General features: G+C 42.1%; 1 long non-coding RNA gene across 1 annotated transcript; it reads right to left on the bottom strand.

The window, feature by feature from the left end:
* Window positions 1-1,347: 1,347 nt before the first annotated feature.
* Window positions 1,348-21,624, bottom strand: LOC142053103 (uncharacterized). Its single transcript, XR_012659089.1, has 2 exons — window positions 21,047-21,624; window positions 1,348-2,825 (listed from the first exon to the last, which is right to left on the bottom strand). It is a non-coding gene; the product is annotated as an uncharacterized LOC142053103 (long non-coding RNA).
* Window positions 21,625-22,489: the final 865 nt, after the last annotated feature.

Raw genomic sequence — 22,489 nt, 5'->3', positions numbered from 1 at the left:
AAAGTCTCATAAAAGGCTGCCTTTTCTGCATGCTGCTGCCCACGCTTTGGGGTACCCAGGGGTCACAATGCACTCTCTTGTTCACCTCCATGCCTGTGTGAATTCGTTTCAAAGCACCCCTGCTTTGTAAACATCTAAGGAGTTGTATTCGTAGTGCATAGATATGAAGGTGAGTCAAAGGAAAGTTACTTGAATAAGGACATGGTGTACACCAATACCTCCAGCATGGGTGTTGATCCTAGTATAAATAAATAGAGGGAGAAGTAGGAAAAGACACATAAAAAAGACATGTTAAATTTACAAGTTACATGGCAGGGTTAGATCCCAAATAGTACCAGGTTCTGAGCTGCGTCCCACCTACTATGACCTAATGCTTTTGAAGCTGGCCTTGCAAACTGATCGACCACTACAAGAATTCAAGAGAGCCTATTTCCTCATTTTCACAGCGCGAGCAGTGCTCTGGGAGATCACAGAGCAGGAATATATAGTGCTAGAATCCCTTTCAGGGAGAAAATTCTTTTTGTGAAATTGGTGCTCAATTTAGCTGTCACTGCTGAAAGGGAAAAAGACGCAGAAGCAACTTTTAAGTCCACCAGCCGCATCCCTTTAAGCAATCCATGCTGTGCCAACCAGTTTTATAAAACTCTGTATTTCATCTAAACTCCCTTTAAGTCTAAATAATATTAATGCCCTGCTATGGTATTTCCCTTCTCAGTGCTGATAATTACCAAGTTATTTCTGCTATAAACAAAGCAGTGTTCTTCTCTCTCTCTGCCTTATCATACCTGGTCCCAGAGCAGTTTACTTTTAAACATACCAATAAACTGTACTGAAGTACACAAAACTGTTTAAATACTTAAGCGCCTTCCTGGATCAAGATGTCAGGATCTGGTAATGAAGTGTTTACAACTTTGCAATTATTTCCATGATGACCGAACTGTGACCTCCAGTACTTTGTATACTTGGTGTCCCTAACTAGAAGACTAGGAAAAGTGAGGATGGAAAAAAAACCTGTGTAAGGAATGATCATCATCTCCCATTCAAGCCCCTTCAGCAATATAGCCCTGCCTCATTTGTACAGAATGGAGATGGATTCTCTGCTGTCCTTCTGCTCCTTCAGCAGCTGGGGGCAGTTGCAGCGGGGACATGGAGGACTGGACTGAGATTGTCGCTTGCTGTCTGGGTCTGCTGGAACCTAGCAGAACCATCTTTCCTTTGTGCAAGTGTTGCTGTGCGTTACATCTCTAAAGCCAACTCTTAGCTCAGATTCTTCCTTTTGGTGCCTATGTCTTCAGGTCATCTGCACTTAAGAGGAAGCAGTGCGTAACATCTGAGGAAAAAAGCTGGCCCAGTGTTTCTTATTTATTAATATTTACAGCCATCAGCACAATTCTGCAGACAATCTAATCTCAAGCAGCTTTGAAATTCAGTGCTTTTCAGAGCAGCATTTCCCATCAGAAACAAGAGTGTGCACACTGATTTGTAGAAAGGATTTCTCTTCCTCTTGGGGAAAACAAACAAACAAACAAACAAAAACCCCACAAAACAGGCTCCCACTTTTTTCAGTACAGAATTAAAAGAAATGTGTTATCATATTGTAACTTGTTAGGGTGTCTTTTGCAGGTTTTCTGAAGTGGCTTCTCTTTAATCTACTGTAATACATTCGTCAGGTATCTCAAAGCTACTTGATATCGCAGTTACTTTAAGGTATGACGAAATTCTCCTTAGCAACAGGTTGTAATTTCAACCAGGCTGGTAAATGTGAGGTCAGAAGCTGGGTGCTGCAAATCTAGGAGGTTAAAATACACTGCACATCCTTGTTTCCTGTTGCAATACTGTCCTGAATCCTGGATGAGCAAAAGTGAACGCTGAGCTTACTCAGGAACAGTTTTTGTCCTCTTGGAATGGCTTATTTATATTGGGTGTATTTTTGTTTATTACAGAGGTATTTATGTTTGGTCAAACTGGCATTAAAACCAGCCTTCATGTGATGCAGGCACCGCAGGTGCAGATTTGGTTTCGAGCCCTGACCCAAGCAAGTATCTATTATATCTCAGAGGCTGTGGGTCACCACAGGATGGAGCTGCTGGAGCAGTGGTGTTGCCTGAAGAGGGACGATGGGCAGCAGGCATCCTGACACAGGCAGGCATTCCAGCCCTAGGAGGCAGCCGGAAAACTTACTTTTGGAGATTGAACTTAGCAACAGCAAGCACAAAGACTAGATGGCTACCAGCGACCACAGCTTCAGTCAGTGTTTGACCGGGGCCAAGTTGGTGCAATCCAAAACACAGGAGTTCTTTTGTTAAGTCCCAAACCTAGTGTGCTTGGCTGCCGTGGTGATAGAAGGTACTGGATTCTGGCAGCTTGTGGCAGTTTCCAGCTCTGGGAATGGTGGGGTGAGCACAAAGAGGAGATACTCAGCCAGATGGTGCTTAAAGTCCCATTCTCCACTTCCTTCGAAGATGTAATGGTGAAAGGTCAATGGTGGTGCAGGATTCATGGTTATCCCAGCTTTATTTATGGGACGTGCCATATAAAGGGTAATGAAGACATGTTTTCAGGCAGCACCCAAACTCATATGTTCCCCTTTTCTTCCATATTTCTCTTCTTCCATTGGACTGTTTCATGCTCCTCTGTTGTTTCATAAGGTAATGATGCTTTGCCCAGCTCTGTGCATGTTGCCTCTAGGAAGACAAGGCACGCCAGGAAGCCAAAAGTTCAGTAGACATCAGTGTGTTGGAAGTAGGTCTTTGTCCTCAGTCGGTGTGTCACGGGGCTGGATGAGCTCGCTCTGTGCTTGCTCTTTTACCATTGACTCCAACTGTCTGAAAAGAGCAAAAAGACCAAGCAGGATTTGGCTGCAAGCTGGGATAGGAAGAATTATTGTAAATAACTGAGCTGAGCCATTAGAAATAAGTTGCTAATGTAAGCAAGATTAACTTGATGTGCTGCCTAAAATGAGATATTAGAGATGATAGGGGAGAGAGAGAAAACTTTTCATTTAGATGGAAACAGGACTGATTAATTAAGCAGTAACGAACAAGGAACCTTGCCTTGAATTGATATGAGGCTTGCAGTGCTAATTTAACACAAAGTACAGCTTCCAATTTGTTATTAAATTAAAATGGCTTTTAAAATTATTTACTTATTTTTTTCCTTATCTGCTTCTGTGTGGCAAAATGATTATTCTGGCTAGTTAGAGAAACCAATCAGAGCAACAGAAAGTGTAGGTTGAAGGGGGAAAAGATTGTCCTGTTGTGTAATTAAGAAATATACACTAATATCCATGACATCATGAATAAGCACTTCAAAGTAGTAAGTGTGCTCTGTATTGCATATTAAACCAAACAATTAGCATGCTAACAAGCTGCTCTGGACATACAGTGAAAAGGCATTGCACTGAAGGAAATTACTGCTTTTTTTTTTATAGTCTAAAGATCTGCTCACCTGACTGACAACTATTATTAAGGAATAATGAGGAAGAAACATTTCTCCTTCTTCTTCCTTTCCCTTTTCCTGTGATTTGCAAAGCAGTTTTATCTTGGCAATCTTTATGGTTGCCCCATACAAGGGAACTTTTGCTACCCCCATCAAAGTATATGATGGAAATGTGAGGCATTGTGTGTGATAGACAAATCATATGGAACAACAGGGAAAATAACCTTGTAGCGACATTGGTTTTTTAGTCTCAAACAAGTTTTACTCTTGACAGGAATGATTCTATGTAATCTATTGTAGGATAGCTCCACGGTAGCAATTTGTCATGCATTGTGATGTAATTTGATGGGCTCATTTCTTAAATGAGCTATGGATTATGGATTACCTCTGTATAGCAACAACAGAGCTGTATCTTTTATGTAAATATTCCCTCAACTTTTCCTTCCTCTTCCAATCCATTTTCCGTCATACAGAGATGACTTTTCTTCCATCTAATCTTTCTACTAATAAGGTGTTTAATAATTTAGCAGCCTAAAAAATGAGCATATTTCAAAGGAGTTGGTATCAATGGTAGTGTAAGAGCCTCAGGCTACAAAAATGTGGATGAGGCTACCAGAGTTTTAGAGTCAGGATCCCAACTGTCTCTCTGCTTCAGGCAGCTATTTTATTAAAGTTGGTATTAAACAACACTGCCTAAGGTCTGATTAACAATTTATGACTTCCTAAGAAGGATTAGCAGAAACCTATCATTTTTATATTTAAATCTTAATTTGCATCTAAGAGAAACTATACCCAGGTTTATATTTTCATTTATTATTTTTATTATTACTATTGCTGCATCTGAAACATTGCCTATGTGAACATTGCAGGTACTAGTTTGTTGTACTGATCTTTTAGTACCTTGTCCCCTCACACATGCCAGGGGAAAAACTGTCCCCTTGCGTTACGCGATGGGCTTGATCCCACAAAATGATGGCTTTCGTCTCTTCCCAGGCTCAGTTGCTTTTCACTGACCCTGCAGTCCATTGGGATGGAGGGTGATCAGCACTTGGCAGAGTCGGGCTGAGGTCTGCAAGCCCAGGAGCTGAATGTTGTCCAGCTAACATTCCTTTAGAGAATGAAATCCAGATGTACATGACCAAGGCTTGCTTGACATACCTTCCCAGAGAGGAATTTTCCTTTTGACATTTACTTTGTGCAACTAGTCGTATCTCTCGGTGATGTTTTCCTATAAGTCTCCCAGCCCTGCTTATTAGGTTACTGCTGGGCAGCCTCTGCTAGGAGGGGAGGCAGGGGGTGATCCTGCTGCTATATTCTGGGAAACAATGGAGCAGGAGCCGTTGCATTTCGCTGCTACAGAGGCAGCCCAGGAAGGAGCGTGCTACCAGGTGGAAGGGGGTGGGGGGTAGATACCAGTAAATCTGCTGGCCAAACTTTTCTCGCTCTCCTGAGTATAAAATCAGGCCAAAGACATGCAGCTTAGTGGAAGAGAGTGGAATCTATTCCACTTCTGGCAAAGCTATTTTTGATATTTAAAAACTTTTATGTTCAAATAGAAAATAATAACAATGTTTTGTCTTGTTATCTATTTTCAAGTTGGCCTAGTGCCCCCCCTTGACTTTGTCTTCTCCAAGTTCAGCTACTTCAGAAAATTGTATAGCTTTTTTTTCCCTCTGAATATTTGCATTTTTTGTTCTCTTCAGTGGATTTAACACTCGTTTCACCAAGGGTTGGGTATGATGGTCATAGCCTGTAGAGCTAAGGGAAAAGATTGTCAGCTAGGGGCTATGAGGTCCACTGGCTCACAGGGGAGGTGAGTGCGGCGTTATTTTTGTCCTCTTGAGCTTCCCTAGTCAGTAAGACACTAAAAAGCTCAAAAAAATGCTGATATTTAAGCATCTTCATTCCTTTATTTGAACTCTCAACATCTCCATAGCTTTTCTTTTAATCAATAGCTTAGTTTTTGTCTTGGACTCGAGGGCTTTAAGTTTTAAAATACTAGAGCCATAATGTGAAAACTGCTGGTTCTTCAAAGGAAAAACTAAGCATTAATACATTCAGAGGAAGATTTCTCATGCTCCTGGCTTTTCAGGATGTGATAAACTGAATTTTAGTTTTAGGGCTGCATTCACATTTCAAGGATCTGCTGTTAGGAGGACTCTGAGAACCACAATCAGAATATTTTCTTGTGGCTCTTGCGCTCAGCATGTGCTTGTGGGTCTTTACTGTCAGTGGGATTTAAGTAAATGCTCAAAAGATTGTGCTGAATCAGGGACTGAGCAGTACCTGCGAGGAATAAGGCCCTTAGATTTGGGATTAGCAACACTCAGGGTTTCTATCTTATTCTTAGTTCTGACTGGAATTTTATCTACTTATATTCTCAGTCAAAAGAGGACAAATGAATATTATTCCATTGACTTCCAGGGAGCTGTAATGATAAACATGAGCTGAAAAACTGGACCAGGCAAGCAGAAGGAAATGCATGAATAAATTATCAACAGTGGACATGTCCAGGAACTGAGAGCAATCGTCTCTCCCCTCTCTCCTCACTCTCCCATTAAAAAAATCCTCAGCCATGTAGCCAGAGAGCAGGAGCTGTATCATGGAACTTCTGTGGCCAGTGACACAGCAAACAACAGCGCGAGCAAATAGTTCATAATTAATCTGTGTGATGAATTATTTATCCAAACTATTCTACAGCAACATATTATTAATTATTTGTGTTACGTTAGTGCCCACAGGTCCTAATTGTGTGAAGCGGTGCTCTAACCTAATAGAGTCCCAGCTGGCAAATATGTTCAGAGAAATTAGTCTTGGTTGCAGGATTATTTGACCAAAATGTGGCTAACTTCACAGCAAATCCTATTAGAACAGAGTACTTAAGTGAGTTCTACCCTGTAATAAATGTGTAAGTTAAACATGTCAGTTATACTTTTGTCCAATTAAAGCACACTTATTAAAAAAAAAGCTAAATGTCTACTATATTATGATTCATTCTGTAACCACTGGAATGATTTTAAAGTCTTTTGTATACAGAATTTTCAGGTGAGGTCAATGTGATTTTCACTCACAATTATGAATTCTTGGTTCCCTTAAATGAATCAGGAATTTAAAAAAAAAAAAAAGTAGACCTGACCATAATGCACAAGAATATCTTATGTGAAGGAACAACATGGTATCAGACCTAACATAAGGATATCACAATTCTCGGATGAAAGGAAGAGAAAGAACTAGGAAATAAAAAGTGAGGTACAAAACGTTTGCTGGAAGCTCCTCGACGTCAGTGCAGACCATAATACATACATGCTGTAGTGGTCTTCAGGATAAATTCTTCCCTCAGTGTCACACATCTTTCCACTGCAATTGTGGATAGGCCTGTTGTGAGGAAAATGGCCTTTTCCTTGCTTTTACATTTTATTCCTATTCTGTGACTGCATAGTCTGAACTAGGCACTAGCTAATGCCCAGTTATATATAAGCTGTTCAGCCTTGGTCAGTAGGTGTTTTATGGTTATCCTGAGTTGCCTTCTGCAGCTAGGATAATGGAGTTTTGTGTTTTGTTCCACATGAGTCTGCAACAGCATGCTACAGTTTGCAGACACAGGCACGGGATATGTGTCAGAAGAACTGCTAGATGAAGAAAATCTGTCAGCACCTGGTTTGTACACATCTCTCAACCTCTACTTTTGGATGCTGATTACTAATTGAGTTCCACCACACACCAATGCACTAAAATTTTCTCATGTGGACATCGTTCCCAGGAGAATGTGTGGATATCAGCTTGCAGTAGAGTGTCAGCTGGCCTGAATCCAAACCATAAAGCCAAATACCTTCACATGATGAAGGTGTTTGGAGACTGAACTGAGGTCTATGTTGTGCAAGTGACCTCATCTTGACATGACTGAATGAGGGAAATGCATGAAGTTGTGCTCTCTTCACATCTCCTGTCTTTTTTTCTGAATCTCTTCAGAAGGAGCAGTCACCCAGCCCTGCATCCACACACCCCAGCTTTAAATGGATTACCTATACCCATATCTGCACTTTGTGGCTTGAGTCCTTCTGCTGCTTCAACCCAGCTCGAAATGTATCCCTCCAGGTTAGCTTGCATAAACATAAAACCCCGAATTAGCATTGCAAGCAGCCATTGCCCTCAAAACCCAGTAGTTTGTCTGTGCTCAATGCATATTTGCCATCTGCTAATGCATTAAAAAAAGAAAAAAAATCCGAAAGAATCTGGGCCAAGTCTTTAATTGGAGTAAATCCATGTGTAACTCTAGTAACTTTAAGAAACTGTCATCGCCTTTACCAGCTGATGAATGGGCCTCTGCGACTGCAAAGCAGATGAAGCTTTGGAGCATTTGGGCTATGCATTGTTTCTGCCTGACTGAAGGGATGCCAAAGGGAGGGAGTACATTTTCACGAGGCAGCCCTTCTGGTTGTTGTCTGCTGGGGTGTATACCTACAAACTGCAAGCCTTCTGCGCTTCTGACTGCTTGGCTCTAGGCACAACCCGCATACCTTATAATATAAATACTCAGCTTTGCTTTCTCAGCTCTAACCCTTCCCATGCAAAGTCAGAAACATGGGCACTGTGCCAAAAATAGGAAGCTGAACCCTTGGTCCTGCAGAAATGATCTCTTTAAAAGCCATAAGCAAAGAGGGAAAAGGATGAGGGACTATCTCATACCAGGAAGGACATTTTGGTTGTCTGTGGGATTTTTCCTCTATCAGGGAAAAAAAAAAAACAACCTTAAAAGATTAAAATAACCCCAGTTCTTTTGGACACAAGAGTAAGCATTTTGCCCTGGCTCCTGCTCAGGACGAGTAGCATGTGACAGCCAGGCTCATGCTGCACCACTACTATTCAGGCCACTGGCAATGGGAAAAAATACACACTGTGAAGGAAAGAAATGTAGAATGGTGTTTGTGGATGAAACTGCTTTTAAATGGATTTATAAAGAATATTATTATATTTTTCCTCTAAAATTCTCTCTATTTTCCAAAAGAAAGAGAAAGAGAGACTCAGCATTGATCTTTTCCCTACAACACGGTAGACTGGTAAATGCCCTTGGGAGAAGGATAACTGGGAACAGAGCACTCTCCAAAGCTTTTAACTAATGCTAGTTGGACAAGGTAATTCAGTAAGAGTGTTTAAAAGGTCTCATGAGAAATTTTGCGTCTTTACTTCACAGCCCACCCTCACATGCCTGTCCCTTTCAATAAACTATTACTCTGCCATTGAGAGCACCTGGCTTTTGGTGGCTGGTATCATACATCTTTCAGTATGTTGATACCAACATAGCTGGTATTCCTCAGGGGACTGGCAAACAAACAGGTTTTGAAAGCCCTCTGCCTTCAAGGCCTGTAGTCAAGCCCCAACGAGAACAGATGCCAGCAGTCGAAAGCACCGTTAGTACCACCTAATGGCTTTTCAGAGGACCATCTAAGCAAAATAACTATTTCCATTCCCTTTCATACAGAAAGAAAAAATAAATAGTGGGGGGTTGTAGTAATAGCATCATCTGTTGAGAACTTCAGTGGCACTGGCCCATGAACCAGTAGCAGAAGTGGTGTGGAATACATCCCTGCAAAACAAGCTCTAGGCTCCTTGGCGAGTTGGGCTGAAGAAACTGTCATTGCTGCTGTTTATCCATTATCTGTTCTGTGGACAAATAAAGGTCTTCAGCTCCACAGCTGCCAGTATCTGCACTGCAGAAGCTTTGCATCAGTAGAGAGATTTAAAAGGAAAAAAGATAAAAAAAGCTCATTCCAAGGTACCTGATTTGCAGTGGAGGCAGGCACAGGAAGGATTCCTGAACTTTTGGGCCCCTGAGATACTCAGAAAGCCCATAGCCTGTGTTTTCTCATATCTGCAGACAACTACAGACAGGGGAGTCTCTTATCTCAGGGTGGAATTCACTTTTCTCACACTCTAGTCATGCAGTGAAAGACCTGCAGTGAAGATAACTGATGCATTTAGGCCACATTTTTAAGTCTTAAAAGCTTGACTTGCAATATCTCATGTGATGGAGGGGGAACAGGAAGGAGGGGACAAAAGACACTCCAAGTTTTGCAACCACCCATTAGAGACCAGTTTTTAAAAAGGAATTGGGTAACTCAAGGTTTAAGCATCAGTGCCCTTCCTTTCATGAGTAATCCTTACTCATGCTGAGTTCAAATTTTTTTATAAAGTGCATTTTATCACTACCTTCTAAGGTCTTTATACCCTAGAGCAGACCATTTGCAAATTTACAATGGAAAAATAATTTCATTAAGACAGTGGTAACTCACTTGAATAGGAGTTTACAGACCTGGACACTGGGATTTGAAGATTCTCTGAGTATTCATACTTTGTAGACATGCACCTTAACAGAAGCCCCTTAACGGCATGCGAAAAGAAACCATATGGCATGCATTCATAAATAGGACAGATTTTGCCTTCACACAAATAGATGTATATGCATCTAAAATGCATATAGCTGTTCATCCCATGCAGACATATTTTTCTTCCACTTAAATCTAAGTCAGACCTAATGCTCAGCCTTAAGTTTCAGTTCATCAGACCACCAAATCAGCATTTTTTTGAGGGAAAAGCAAAGCAAAAATGTGAAATCTGTAACAGCTGAGGATATGATCCTGTTTTCTGTCATTTAAGCTGTCTGGTCAAATGACAGGACCTACATTTGCTCTTATTTACATTGGGTTATTGGTCTTCCCTCTCCACTGGAGATGCTGGCAATATTTTCATTGAACTTCTACGAGTTTGGGAGATTGAAGATTTTACCCGTAGATTTTGGTGAAATTATTCTCAGCTGATGTGACTAGTAACAATGAATCAGGCCCTTATATCTTAGGTTTTTGGTGGTGTTTGTTTCATCTTGAAATCCACTGCGTGTGTCATTCCTTGTTGTCCACTCTTAGCATTCATTTTCCTTAAAGCTCTGACCTGTTAAGGTAAAGATGTTGTTATACAGGGATTTTAATTTTCACCAAAAAAGTAAAATTCCTAGCTCTTGCATATAAAGAAAGCCTTGAAAACATGAAGTCTACCAAGGGGAAAAAAGACAAAAGAACAATCTTAAGTTATTTTTAAGTCAGCCCAACTTATGATTTATTTGGAGACTCGGAGTTGGCAATACAGTTCATTTAATTGCAATAACTTCTTACTTCCTTACTAATAGCTTATTACATTGCCAGCAAACTTTTCTCTCAGCTCTCTGGAGCAAGGCAGGCTTCAGGACTCCACCCCTCAGTTCCTGTGGTCTCACTGTCTCACCCATGCACAGCCTGGTCAAAGGCATACAGATGCCTTGGTCACAAGCGGCTAAATAAAATGGAAACCTGTTAAAGTAAAGGTGGATGATAATGACTGTAACACTTAGCACTTACATGTTCCTCCATGTCCAAGTGCTTCGCAAGCAGGAACTAATTACGATACGTTCAGTAATAATGGTATGTTCAGAGACATGCTAAATTGTGTCCTTACTGTAATAAACTGCTGTGCTGGGATAAGAAATCACTAGATTACAAGATAGAAGGAGGCAGCTTTAGGATAATCCTTCTGTAACCTCACGCACCCAGGTCCCTCACTGGAGATGGCACACATCTAGATTTCCGCAGAGAGACCTACTCTTTTTTTGAGGGGAGAGGTTTACACCTTGCCTGCATTGCCTTTGCTTCAGCTGTATTGGTGCGAAGGGGCTGCAGGGCTACAGGAACTTCTGCCTTTGTCTGTTCGTGATAAGACACAGGAGAAGGGTTGGGAAAACACTTTTTAACTGCCACAGGTTTAAAGAAAGCTGACTAACCCTGAAAGCATTTTCAGTTACATATTGCAGAGCAAGAGGGAAAAAAAAAAATCCCCTCTTTGCTGCTCTGCTCGCACTGCTGTAGCAAAGTCATCCTGTGTTTTCTCCTTGAAGTATGTGATGTCACAGAAAAATTAATTGCTTGAGCAAAAAGAAATAGGATTGCAGGGGAAAACCAGATTTGTAATATTATCCTGATTATAGCTACAGGTAATAGATAATCTCCTGCTTTCTCTTGTGGGAGAAAAGATAGCTTGTTTTAAAAATTTACTAAATATTGTTCCCATTTTTTATGAGGTGTCTAGCAACAAAGAGAAGGAAAAAACGTCATCCATGGATTTTTGCATTTATTTATTTACTTGTAGAAAATCTTTCAGTGGATAACTCACATTTCATTGTTGGCTCGTTTTTTAACTTCAGCCGATACCCTTTTCAGGAATTAAGTCCACTGCCTGGAAGAGGTGGTGGCAGATGCTTTCTAAGAGGCAACTAATCTAGTGGGGGTTGTGCTTTCTCTCTGCTGAACTGACCTCTCTCCAGGTTCCCTGGGGCTGCCCTGGAGCTGCTCCTCAGGGGTGCCAGGACATGGTGTCGCAATTCTTTTTAAAACAGAAGTGCAGTTGCCCCCCAGGGAAAGATGAAATCATTCTGGGTGGGAGGGAACTATTAACCAACAAAGTTTTAGGCATTAAATGAACTCTGGAAATGAGCAGGACGTCTGTTGACTTGGCCAAGCTCCCAAACAACTGAAGTTTATGGCATTTCTGAGCTTGCCCAGCACACATCATTGAAGGCAATTTTGCTTTTCCTTGGAAGGGATGGTGTATAGGTGAGCTTCCCTCTCAACTTGTGCTCGGTGTATAGAAGTTCTTAAAAAAATATACAGCCATTAAATGGCAGTGGTGGATATCCTAGTTACTGGCAATGTTCAGGGTTATGGAAGAACATCCCCACCAACTTTAGTTTCTTGATATTAAAAATTTATATCAAAATACCAGCCCTGTAAAATCCATTGATTACTTGTTCTAATGCAAGAGAAAAGGCATTTCAGAGCCTCTTCAGTGTTTATAATACAGTTTTAATGAAGGTGGATGTTGCCAGCTTCATGGATGGTAACGACTCAGGTTGTATTCTTTCTGCTGGCCAATGCTTAAGTGGCATTCGATGGCAGTTTCCCTAGGCTAAGCTGCTGAACATCTTTTTCTCCTCTCAGCTTTCTAAAAATTAAGTGTAATTCAACTCCTGTGAATGTTAGCCTGCAGATTACAAGGTAGCCAAAATTCCAATTGGTGCCCATTTAAAGAGGTCATTACTCTTTTTAAATAAATTAAAAAGTTAGTCCTTTCTTATTGGCAAGAAATATGATTACTTTTCTCCTCCACTTACTCCATGTTCAGTAAATCTTATAACTTGGACAAATTATAAAATCATTTCTAAAGGTATTACAGTGCAATCTTACTACCGATAACAGGCATGTTGAAAATTTATCCTTTTTTTTTTCCCCAAAAGCTTCCTAAAATGGTACCTCTTTGACCTAAGCTTTCATGGTTAGCAAAGCACTAAACGAGAACGACGTTAGATTATTGGCATAGTTAGCGTAGCTTATGATTTATTTAACTAGAAGAAATAGTTAATTTTCTGAAATGCTGTTTTAAGAAAACAATAGCAAACAGGAGATGTTTATACTCAGAAGACTAGGGTAATGCATTTATCAGGAAAAAAAAAGAAAACCCAAACCCAAAATGAACAAGGCAGGGTCGAAAAGAAACAAACAAACAAAAATGCCCAGCTACCCAAATAGACTGTGGAAAATGGGAACGATTTAAAAAAAAATCTCTGATCAAAAAACATCTGCATCCTAATCCTGGTGTTTTCAAGTGGAACAACAGAATAAGAGGAAAAACCCACACATTTAAGAAGAAATGTGAGAAGCAAACAAAAAAATAATGATGAATGGAAAAACATGACCAAGTCAGAAAAATTCAGAGAAAGAAACAGATTGAATCTGTGCGTTCTTTCACAATGGAGCTTCTGTTAGTGTGACTGCATATTCAGCAGTGTGAATATTATAATTAAAGAATGTCAGCTCAAGCAAAATGTTTTAAACCTTCCTATTAATAAGCAGATAAACTGCTTAAAAATACTGATTATACTAGGAAAAAGGGAAGTGTTTGTTTTTTGTGTTTCAATTCCTTTCATCTGCTATAACACATTTAAATAGCAGATGTCTCTCCCAGGCAGTGTTTGATAGCAGTACTGTTGATTTCGATACCGAGGTGACTAGAACATCTTTATGGAGGGATTCAGTGCTGTGCTACTGGTCCCAGAGCTCACTGGTACCCATGCAAGGGTCGAGCCCAGCACCAGGCAGAGATCCCACAACCACAGCGAAGCTGTGCCAGCCCCGTGCCGCGTCCACGCTGGTTAGCTCTGCCCATTAGCAGGATGCAAGAGGCAAGGTGCAACGCGGTGCTGGCACGGTGGGGCTGCTGGCAGCGCCTGGGAGGGCTGGGGGCTCTCCACATCGCACTCGGCTGCACAGCCCTGTAGGCATGCCCTTACGTGCACTGCAGACAAAGAGCATGACTCCGAACAACACAGGCAGCAAGCACTGTGCAGGGCTTAATCCCAGGTTCAGACCAGAATGGGAGTGCGTGAGAAAGAGCTCCTGAGCACTGTGAAACCTGGATGCTAGGACAATGCAAATATCTTTCATCTCTCGAATTTGGAAATTTTTCACACTGAACTGCAATTAAAGTAGCTGCTTCTTTTTGTAATAGCAAGGGAAAGCTATCAGGGCGTGGGACAAAGGACAGTTAGAAGCGCAAATAATTTAATTTAAGCTAAAATGAAAATTAGGTTGCAGGTTAGACCGGATGAGCCCAGTCTTGCAAATACTTATGCATGGATTTATTTGTAGAGAAACAAATAGTCTCAAGCACTTATATGTGTAGCCGCTCGCCTGGTCTTGTTTATTGTTCAGAAAGGGGTAAGGAAGTTCTAATCATTACATGTAGTGATCTTAAGGAAGATCATCATTACAATGTAGCTTGAAAACCCACATCTTTTTAGATCTCCTTAAGATACCATGCCAACGTAAATAACGTAAAGTTGGCTGAACTGTGAAAAATGGCAGTTGAAAAATCACCACTGATGTATGTATTCATCCTGGGCTCCCAGGAAAACATTTGTCATTTGGAAAGCCACTCTGAGCTTGCCTTTTTAGCACCCAAAAGTATCAGAACATCTTAAGATTTTTGTCAGGCTCTACCTGTGAGGCTGCAGTGCACTTTTCATCCCCATTGTGGCCAAGCTCTGTGTTGTGAGCAAGATGGTTTACCTGAGGTGTGATTACAAAGCGTGAGAAAATTGTTATCATAGATCATCAATGTGAAAATAAAAGCAACCTCTGGGATTGTAGGATTTCTTCCAAAATTTTCCCCTTGCTATGAAGTATCCCATAATCTAACACTAGGTTTCTGTCTTTCTCAGTTGCTAAAGTGCTGTTCTGCATTTCTACGTTTCCAGAGAGTCACTATGGCAGTTAGACTGTTAACCCAAGCTTGAAGAGCAAACACCAGCACGGACAACAGCCTGGTTATGAGTCTGTAAACATTACCTCAGCCATTGCAGAGAAATTTTAACTCTCTTCCCCATTCATACAGTGAGATAGAAACTGCCAACTCCAATGTCTACTGTTTAGATGCCAAAAATATTAAACATGATTCAAAAAAAATATATATAAGGAGTAATAAAACACGCATAACTGCAGCCTGGTGACGTGCTGATTAGATAATTTCTGAGTCATTCAAAGACAAAACTAAACATATTTCTCTCATGGTATATGTTTAACTTTGTTCTGTATAAAAATCTCACAAAAAATGACCAGAGATTGGAATTTGGCAGATGAATAGAGAGGAATGAGTTCCTCTACACATTTGAGTAGCAGAATTATGTGATGCAATATGATGCACACCTAGACAAACAAAAGGTTTCACATTCAGTGGATAGGGTTTGAAAAGAACAGTACGTAATAACGTCAATGCTGAACATGATTTTCCCTTCTCATTCTTTCACCCAACTGTTGCCTTTTTGTGCTGTAGTTTTACGTTTTGGTATCAGAAAATTATTTACCTCTCATTCAGGGTCAATCTCTCTTCCTTCCACAGGCCAGTCATAACTATTTGGCCACTGTTTCTTGCCGCATGCTATTTTGTTTTACACTACTTAATCGGAAATGGTTAATTGGCCCTGGTGTCTTAGGGAAAAGAAAATAACGAACTTACTCTGTATTAAGCTTCCCTAAACATTTCACTTCATGCTAATTTTTGCACTTTCAGCTGAGCTGTTTAAAGTGCTCAAAAAAACCCACCCTTTTTTGTCACCGTTAAACACTTTACTAGGAAACAGCGAAAGGCTTAGCCGTTTGTGTTTTAAAATATGTACCAGTGAAGGAGATGATACTTTTTTGTTTGTTTGTTTTTAAAGACTGTCAGTGCTTTCCCTTCTACCCTTAAATTATTTGCCAAGCTACATACCCCATTAAAGCACCGATTATTTTATTTTTTTTTTAAAGAACCAGCAGACCGATGCCGATGGCAAGTTCAGTCCCGGGCCGGCGCCCGGCTGCAAAGCCTGGAGCTCCCCCGCGTGGCGGCCGGGGCCGGGAGCGGGAGCGGGGCCGGGAGCTGGAGCGGCGCCGGGGCCGGGAGCGGGGCTGGGAGCGGGGTCGGGGGCCGGAGCGGGCCCGGGAGCGGGGCCGGGGGCGGGGGCGGGGGCGGGAGCTGGAGCGGGGCTGGGGGCGGGGCCGGGGGCGGGGGCGGGGGCGGGGCTGGGAGCGGGGCCGGGGGCGGGGCCGGAGGGCGGGAGCGGGGCCGGGAGCGGGAGCGGGAGCTGCGGCCGCTGCCGAGGCGGGTTTCCCTGCACCTCCCGCCTGAGAATTTTGCGCGAGATTCCTGCCCCGCCATCAGATACAAACACGCGTCATTAAAATTGACACCGCAGCACCCCTTTTAATTATTTAAAAGAAAGCCCAACCTTTTTTTCACTGGTTTTACTAAGCCCAGTTTTGCTGCAGGGTTTTCTCCCTGAGCAATGAGGAAGGGGGAACAAATTCCTCCAGAGAGTGGTTTAGTAAGACTTTGGTGGCCTGAGCCACCTTGGGTTGTGGCTCATTTCCAGCCTGGAGTCACGCCAGGGAGGCCCCTGGTGCTGCGGACCTTTGGTGTGACCCAGTGGGGCCGTGGATGCTGTGGCAATTGTAAGGCCAGGTCATGGCCCTTGACAGAAGAAGAGGAGCTCCATGAAAGAGGGCTGTGGTGTTCAGCCAGGCAGAGGGGGTAAACACAGCAAAGGCTGTAGGCACAGGCAGGGTGTTGGGGGTTAAAAAACCATCTTTCCACTGAGCATTCACAGTGGAGGCATTTGGCCGCGGGACAGAATGGTGATGTGGGTGGATGAGCACGGTACAAATGGTTTAAAAGTTTTCTTGCCACCAGCCGTATGCTGCCATGCCACCACCAACGGTTAGTATTGGTAGAGTGCAATATGAAGTCCAATGCAAAATTGCCTAGACATACTCAAACCAGTCTCCACTGATGCCTAAATTAAGTGTGCAGACTTTGAACCAGAGTGGCTGAGGGCTGCGCTAACGTAGACCTCTCTGTGTGTAGGTGTGGAGACAAAGAGTTCCAACTGAGGTGCTGTGACTGACCTTTTGGTCTGAACCCTGTAGAGGTATCTGCATCATCTGACTATGACCCTTATCTCAGCAGTGGCCTCAGTGAGCTCTGGTGGCTGCATCGGGTCAGGCTGCACCCTCTGTGAGGAGGGAGAGGATGGTTTTGGCCCTCTCCATCACTTACTTACATTAGCAACATGCAGGCCATGGAGGATGAATATTTTCTTCTGGCAAGCACAAAAACTTACCAAGATAGTGAGTACAGGAAGTCACAAGGGCTGATAGCATCAACTCTTTCCTCAAGTTTTTCAGTATCCTTCTTTCGCTACATAAAACAAGGCAGCGTGCTTTTATCTGGACACACTGCTGCTTCTTGCAGCTTCAGTTTATACCCAGCTAGTGTCATTTCAAAATCTGGGCTTTTGAATCACATATGAAAGCGCAGAGTTTTGAGATTTTTTCCTTCGAACAGCCAATCCTTTCTTTACTTTTTACTAGCCCTAGTGAGAATACTGAAGGAGCACTATATCATGCTCAGTACATTATGTCTCTGATCAGAGTCACAGTGCAGTAACACGGACACAATTTTGCCCATCTATTTCTATACGATGGTTCCTTTAATGGCTCGGTAAAGCACTCATGCAATTGAGTTGCATTAACGGGGATTGAAAATGGGTTAAGTTATCGGTTTAATGAATGAAAAATCAAATACCAAACAGCCCAGCTTCCAGCTAGCTAGGTCTCAAATATCAATCTTCAGCCTTAAATAATTCTGCTATTGTTATTCCCTTCCCATAGTTTGTGTTAATGCAGACTGGCACCATCCCTCTAGTATAAATCCGCCCTCCCTCAGCCCTGGAAGGCTTATCCCAAAACAGGTGAATGCTCAGACCGAGCAGAGCTTTCCTAGCAGTTTTCGCATTACACTCCCTGCAGTGTGTAAGTCAGGACTTGATCTAAAATGTCCTTTATCACCCTATGGAATCCCTGCTGTGTTTAGCAGCCGGTGCAACTTAAAATAGCCTTCAGGCTACTCTAAATATTGGTGAATTTCCTGGGAACATAGCACTAGGAGGAATAATCTGGGGCACTGAGTCCAGCTCTCCCGTAATCGCAAGTCTCTACATAATAGACATCTAGTTTGCAGGAGTGCACAGCACACTTCACCCTTCTCTACATCCTGTAACCCACCTGACACTTGAAGTAGAAGATGCAGAAGAAGCTTAAAAATGGCAAAACATTGCCGTAAAGGAAAGGATGAGATCAAGGGTATGATCTGGCAGAAACTGACTAAGGACTAGTAGTACATAGGGAAGGCTTAAAGCCACCTTTAACCTTACCTTTGCTCCCCAAGCTGCTCTTAAGCCACAGCTTGGAATGACTCAGACTCCCTGTGCTGCTCTTGTGCAATGCTAACTTTGTAATCCTTTCTAGAAGTACAAAGCATCGGCAAAAAGATTTGTGGCACTCATTTTAAAGCCCGAGTGCTTTGCAACTGTGTAGGAGTTTGTACCATATGGTTTCTGCTGGATCATGTAACATCATACCAATGAGCAGAAAAATGCATGATAAAAGAGTTTTATTTGATACTGTCCAGAAGCAAGCTCTTGCTCACTGTGGTAATGTACTGCCCCAAGCCTTAGGTCCCTGTCAATATATCCCCATATAAAATACAGGCGTGGCTTGTACGGCACGTGAACGCTGTTCTGCTCTCTTTATCACACATGAAAACAATGACTAAGGAATGCATTGTCCAAACTGTACCTCACTTTTCCTACTTTATTGCTACATTTCCACTAAAAAACCCCACCATGGGCAGACTTAATATCCTGATTATTTTAAGGGCCCACTGAAAAGGATTGTGATCCTGTCATTTGTTATAGTTTCTTTTAATAAATAATTAAAAATATGAATGTGAAATATATTCAAAAATTATTTTCAGGAGCTTGAATTTTATTTGCCAGTTTTTCCATTACTTACTAGTTAGCTTGACAATGAGACATCACTGCTCACCCAATAAAATTCTATGCAATGCTGGACACAGTAGCAGGGCATCTTGTTTCACAAGAAAGGGGTAGTCCAAAAGCAATAATAATTTCTCTTCTTCAGAAGTCTAGCTGTTTGCAAAAGTCTGGAAAAGTTTATGTCCTAACTTTCCAGTATGTCTACAGGCTACTGTGCTGCAGTTGAGCCAAAAGAAGCATATCAAAATACATGTTTATGAGCACTAACAAGAATATGGCCAAGAAAATTGTCTCATCAAGGCACACGTAGCTGTTAGAATAAGTGATAACAAGGGAAGGATCTTGAAATTTTCCCATGTATGAAATACAGCAACCAGAAAGTCTTAGGGAAAGACTGGGAAAAAAGCTGTTAGCAGTATCTGTAACGTGCAGGAATCCTGCCCCCGCTCCCATTTCCTCCCCTCCCTCATATGCTTGCAATATGTTGTAAGGGTGCAAGTGTGAAAAAGTACACATACGGAGTTACTTGTAGGCAGTACAGAGATACTTGTCATTTTTCTGTGTGTGTGTGTTATTTATTTTTGATGGCCAAACCTCATAATTTGGCCATTATCATGGAATGAATTGGGTGGTAGGTTTTGTACCTGGCATGTCATTGTTTGCCCTGAAATCTTGCAAAGGTATTAGAATTTAGGGTATCACTTCAGGTGGATCATAGGGACATCATTTTCCCTGTAATTTAAATTTAGTTTACATCCTTGATACGACATCACACTGAAAGCTCCCCTTGCACGCATCCTAATATAGTCATATACAGACAGTCACCATTCATTCAAAGAAAACCTTTTACAAATCTATTTTATATAAGAAGATTAATCATTTCTGACTTGTTGACTTCTAAAATAAAGCAAAAGATCTTATACTGCATTGTTTGTTGAGAGGCAAGGCTGGTAGGTTTTTGTTTGGAGTATTCTGACAAGTATATAATATTTCATATGTTGTATGGGCTTGACTCGTCTTGCATGTTTATACAGTACTGTGGGATCAGCAGAGACAAATATAATTTGTCAGATTTCTGTGATTTATCAGTTGTCATTCACGTCACTGTTGTAATTCCTGGTACCTTCCACTCTTACGGCTGCTTTGCAGTACATCCTACAACTCTAAGCTTTGTGGCCCCATCCCTAACTGTATAAATTCAGGAGAGAGGAAATGTTATTTTTACTTAACAGGAGTAGGTGCTGCAGGAACCACTGCAACACATAATCCTGCTAAACACAGCTTCACTAACGTCCAAAGGGGAATAGGACATGTGCGTGGACGCAAACAGCATACTGTGAATGAGAATGCCCCAGGGTCCCCATGACTGCTTTTGGAAAGTCCATAATACCTCAGACTTTCAGAGTTCAAAGCAGTCTTTAACTCTACTCAATTAGGATTCTCTCATGGAAAGCAGATTATCCCCACATCAGCCTATTGCTGGAGTCTTTGACCATTCCCCTAGATGCTGACCATCCACCAGATGCTGGCCACTTTCAGAGAAGAGATACCAGAAGTGATCAGCCACATGTTCCTTCTCACACAGCACAATGACTCTAATCCTGTGTTCCATATATTTTTTCAGTGCTTCAGGAGTTCAAATTCTGACTCAGGTTGAACTCTGCTGTAATAAAATAGCTGTGGCCTGGAAGTGTTATGATGCCCGATCTTTTAATGCACCAGCTAGAAGAGACAGAAGAGCACAGATGTAGCAAATGCCACTGCACAGTATGCTTTCCAATTACCTGGAGGTGTTATACTGTACAAAAACATAATGTCACCAAGGACTCGGGTGATTCAGCTCCTCCCCATCCTCGGTACTACCTTGTAAGAGGTATAATTGAGCTCTTTTTTCTGTTCTCTTCAGACTTTTTTTCCACGGGTTTTCATAAAGTCAAACAAATAGGAAAATTAATGACAGCACGTGAGTGCACCACAGAATAATGCTACTTAAGGACTGCTGTGCCTTTGGCTCCAATTAACCTTAGTGTTTGTTATAGGTTGCAGCCAGATGCATCAATCACAGTTACTTTGGTTGGGGAAAAAAAATCCATCATTATTGCAAACACACACAGATATATACATTATTTTCCTAAAGTATCATAATCTTCTACTTACCAAAGAGGGCCTGTGATAGCTGGGAGGAGATGAAACTCAATTTTCCTTCACATCTGCTCGATCCTTTGGTATAATCAGCACCGCATGCACCAGGCAAGGTCACAAACTATGCCAGTGTTCATCACAACATGCAATCTCCCCATTCTAGTGCCATTAACTGCTCAGCAACCTCTCCTTCTCCATCCCACTGTTTTTAATCTGCTAGAGCACTTCAGAGCAGGAACAGGAGAGCTCACCTCGCAGACCCGTTTCCAAGATCGCTGTCACAGACCACACTTTGAGAAGGAGTCAGCAGTGAACCGCTACCCCATTTGTTTCAGTAGAATAGGAAAAAGAACATCACAGTGGGATTTAATTTCAGGTTGGCTGGCCAGCACCTGCATCTACAAAGAAATTCTGATGGCACCAGCGTTATAGGCATTGAAGTGTCTCCTCCAGGTAACTTCCTGATAGTTTGTAGAGACCTGTAGCTGACCTAGAGGCAATAGGACCAGAAGCGTAGTTTATTTTCTTCCTTTTATTTTTTAAAAGGGTAGAGAGTCAGTGGTGTCATTGCCCTCTGTTACAAAGGCAGTTATTTGCAGAATGATATGGTCAACCACGGACTGTGCTTTTTCTGAAAGCCTATTTGCTTAACCTGTACCGTTTTGGCTGACTTTGTTCAAAGCCTGTAGTCTGCTTGAACCAAAAATTAAAGCAGAGCATATATCACCTGAGACAAGGGTGGGAGGTTCTGGCGTATCTCACCTAACATTATTTCACATGGCTCTTGTTGCACTGCAGTTGCTTTCTTCATTAAAGCAGCCCTCTCCCAAGCTACCTCCCTGCTGATATGGTGGGTCAGATGCACTCCCCTTGGCTTTGCTGACTACCTTTGCTATCAGGGAGAGACCCTGACACTCATCGGGCTCTCATTCCACATAGGTGTCTCCCTCCCCAACTCACAAGACAGCACCTCAGCACCGCGCTGCCTCACTGTCCCTGGGTAAAGGTTTGCCATGCGCAAGCGTTAGAGCAACCAGAAGTTAGCCGCTTACTTTGGAGTTACCCTTAGCACAGACAAGGTGAGGTAAAAGCAGGTAGGAACATTACGAAATAAGCAAGATAAGGCCACAGGTGCACAGAAGTAAAAAAAAAACCAAGTCCCTGTCTTCCAAGTAGAAACATCAGCTCTAAATAGCTCGCTCTGTATGTATCCAGCTGATGAGCTGACAGATACTTCACAGCCCTCTGGCTGAGGATTTGGTTCTTATGCAAACCTCTGACTTCAGATTGCATTCACGCAAGAGGATCCGGGATTTTTATAGAACCAGATGCATCTTTTGGCAGGAGGTGTATATGTATGTGTGCGTGTGTGTGTAGGGGGCTACATTGAAATTCAAATTCTTCTTTCTCCTCTCTTTCCCTGCAAGGGAAATTGTTAACTCAGGGAAGACATTTATG

The sequence above is a fragment of the Phalacrocorax aristotelis genome, chromosome 2, assembly GCF_949628215.1.
Source record: "Phalacrocorax aristotelis chromosome 2, bGulAri2.1, whole genome shotgun sequence".
Taxonomy (NCBI): domain Eukaryota; kingdom Metazoa; phylum Chordata; class Aves; order Suliformes; family Phalacrocoracidae; genus Phalacrocorax; species Phalacrocorax aristotelis.
The sequence above is the reverse complement of the archived record's forward strand: the minus strand, read 5'-3'. Positions and strand labels throughout refer to the sequence as shown.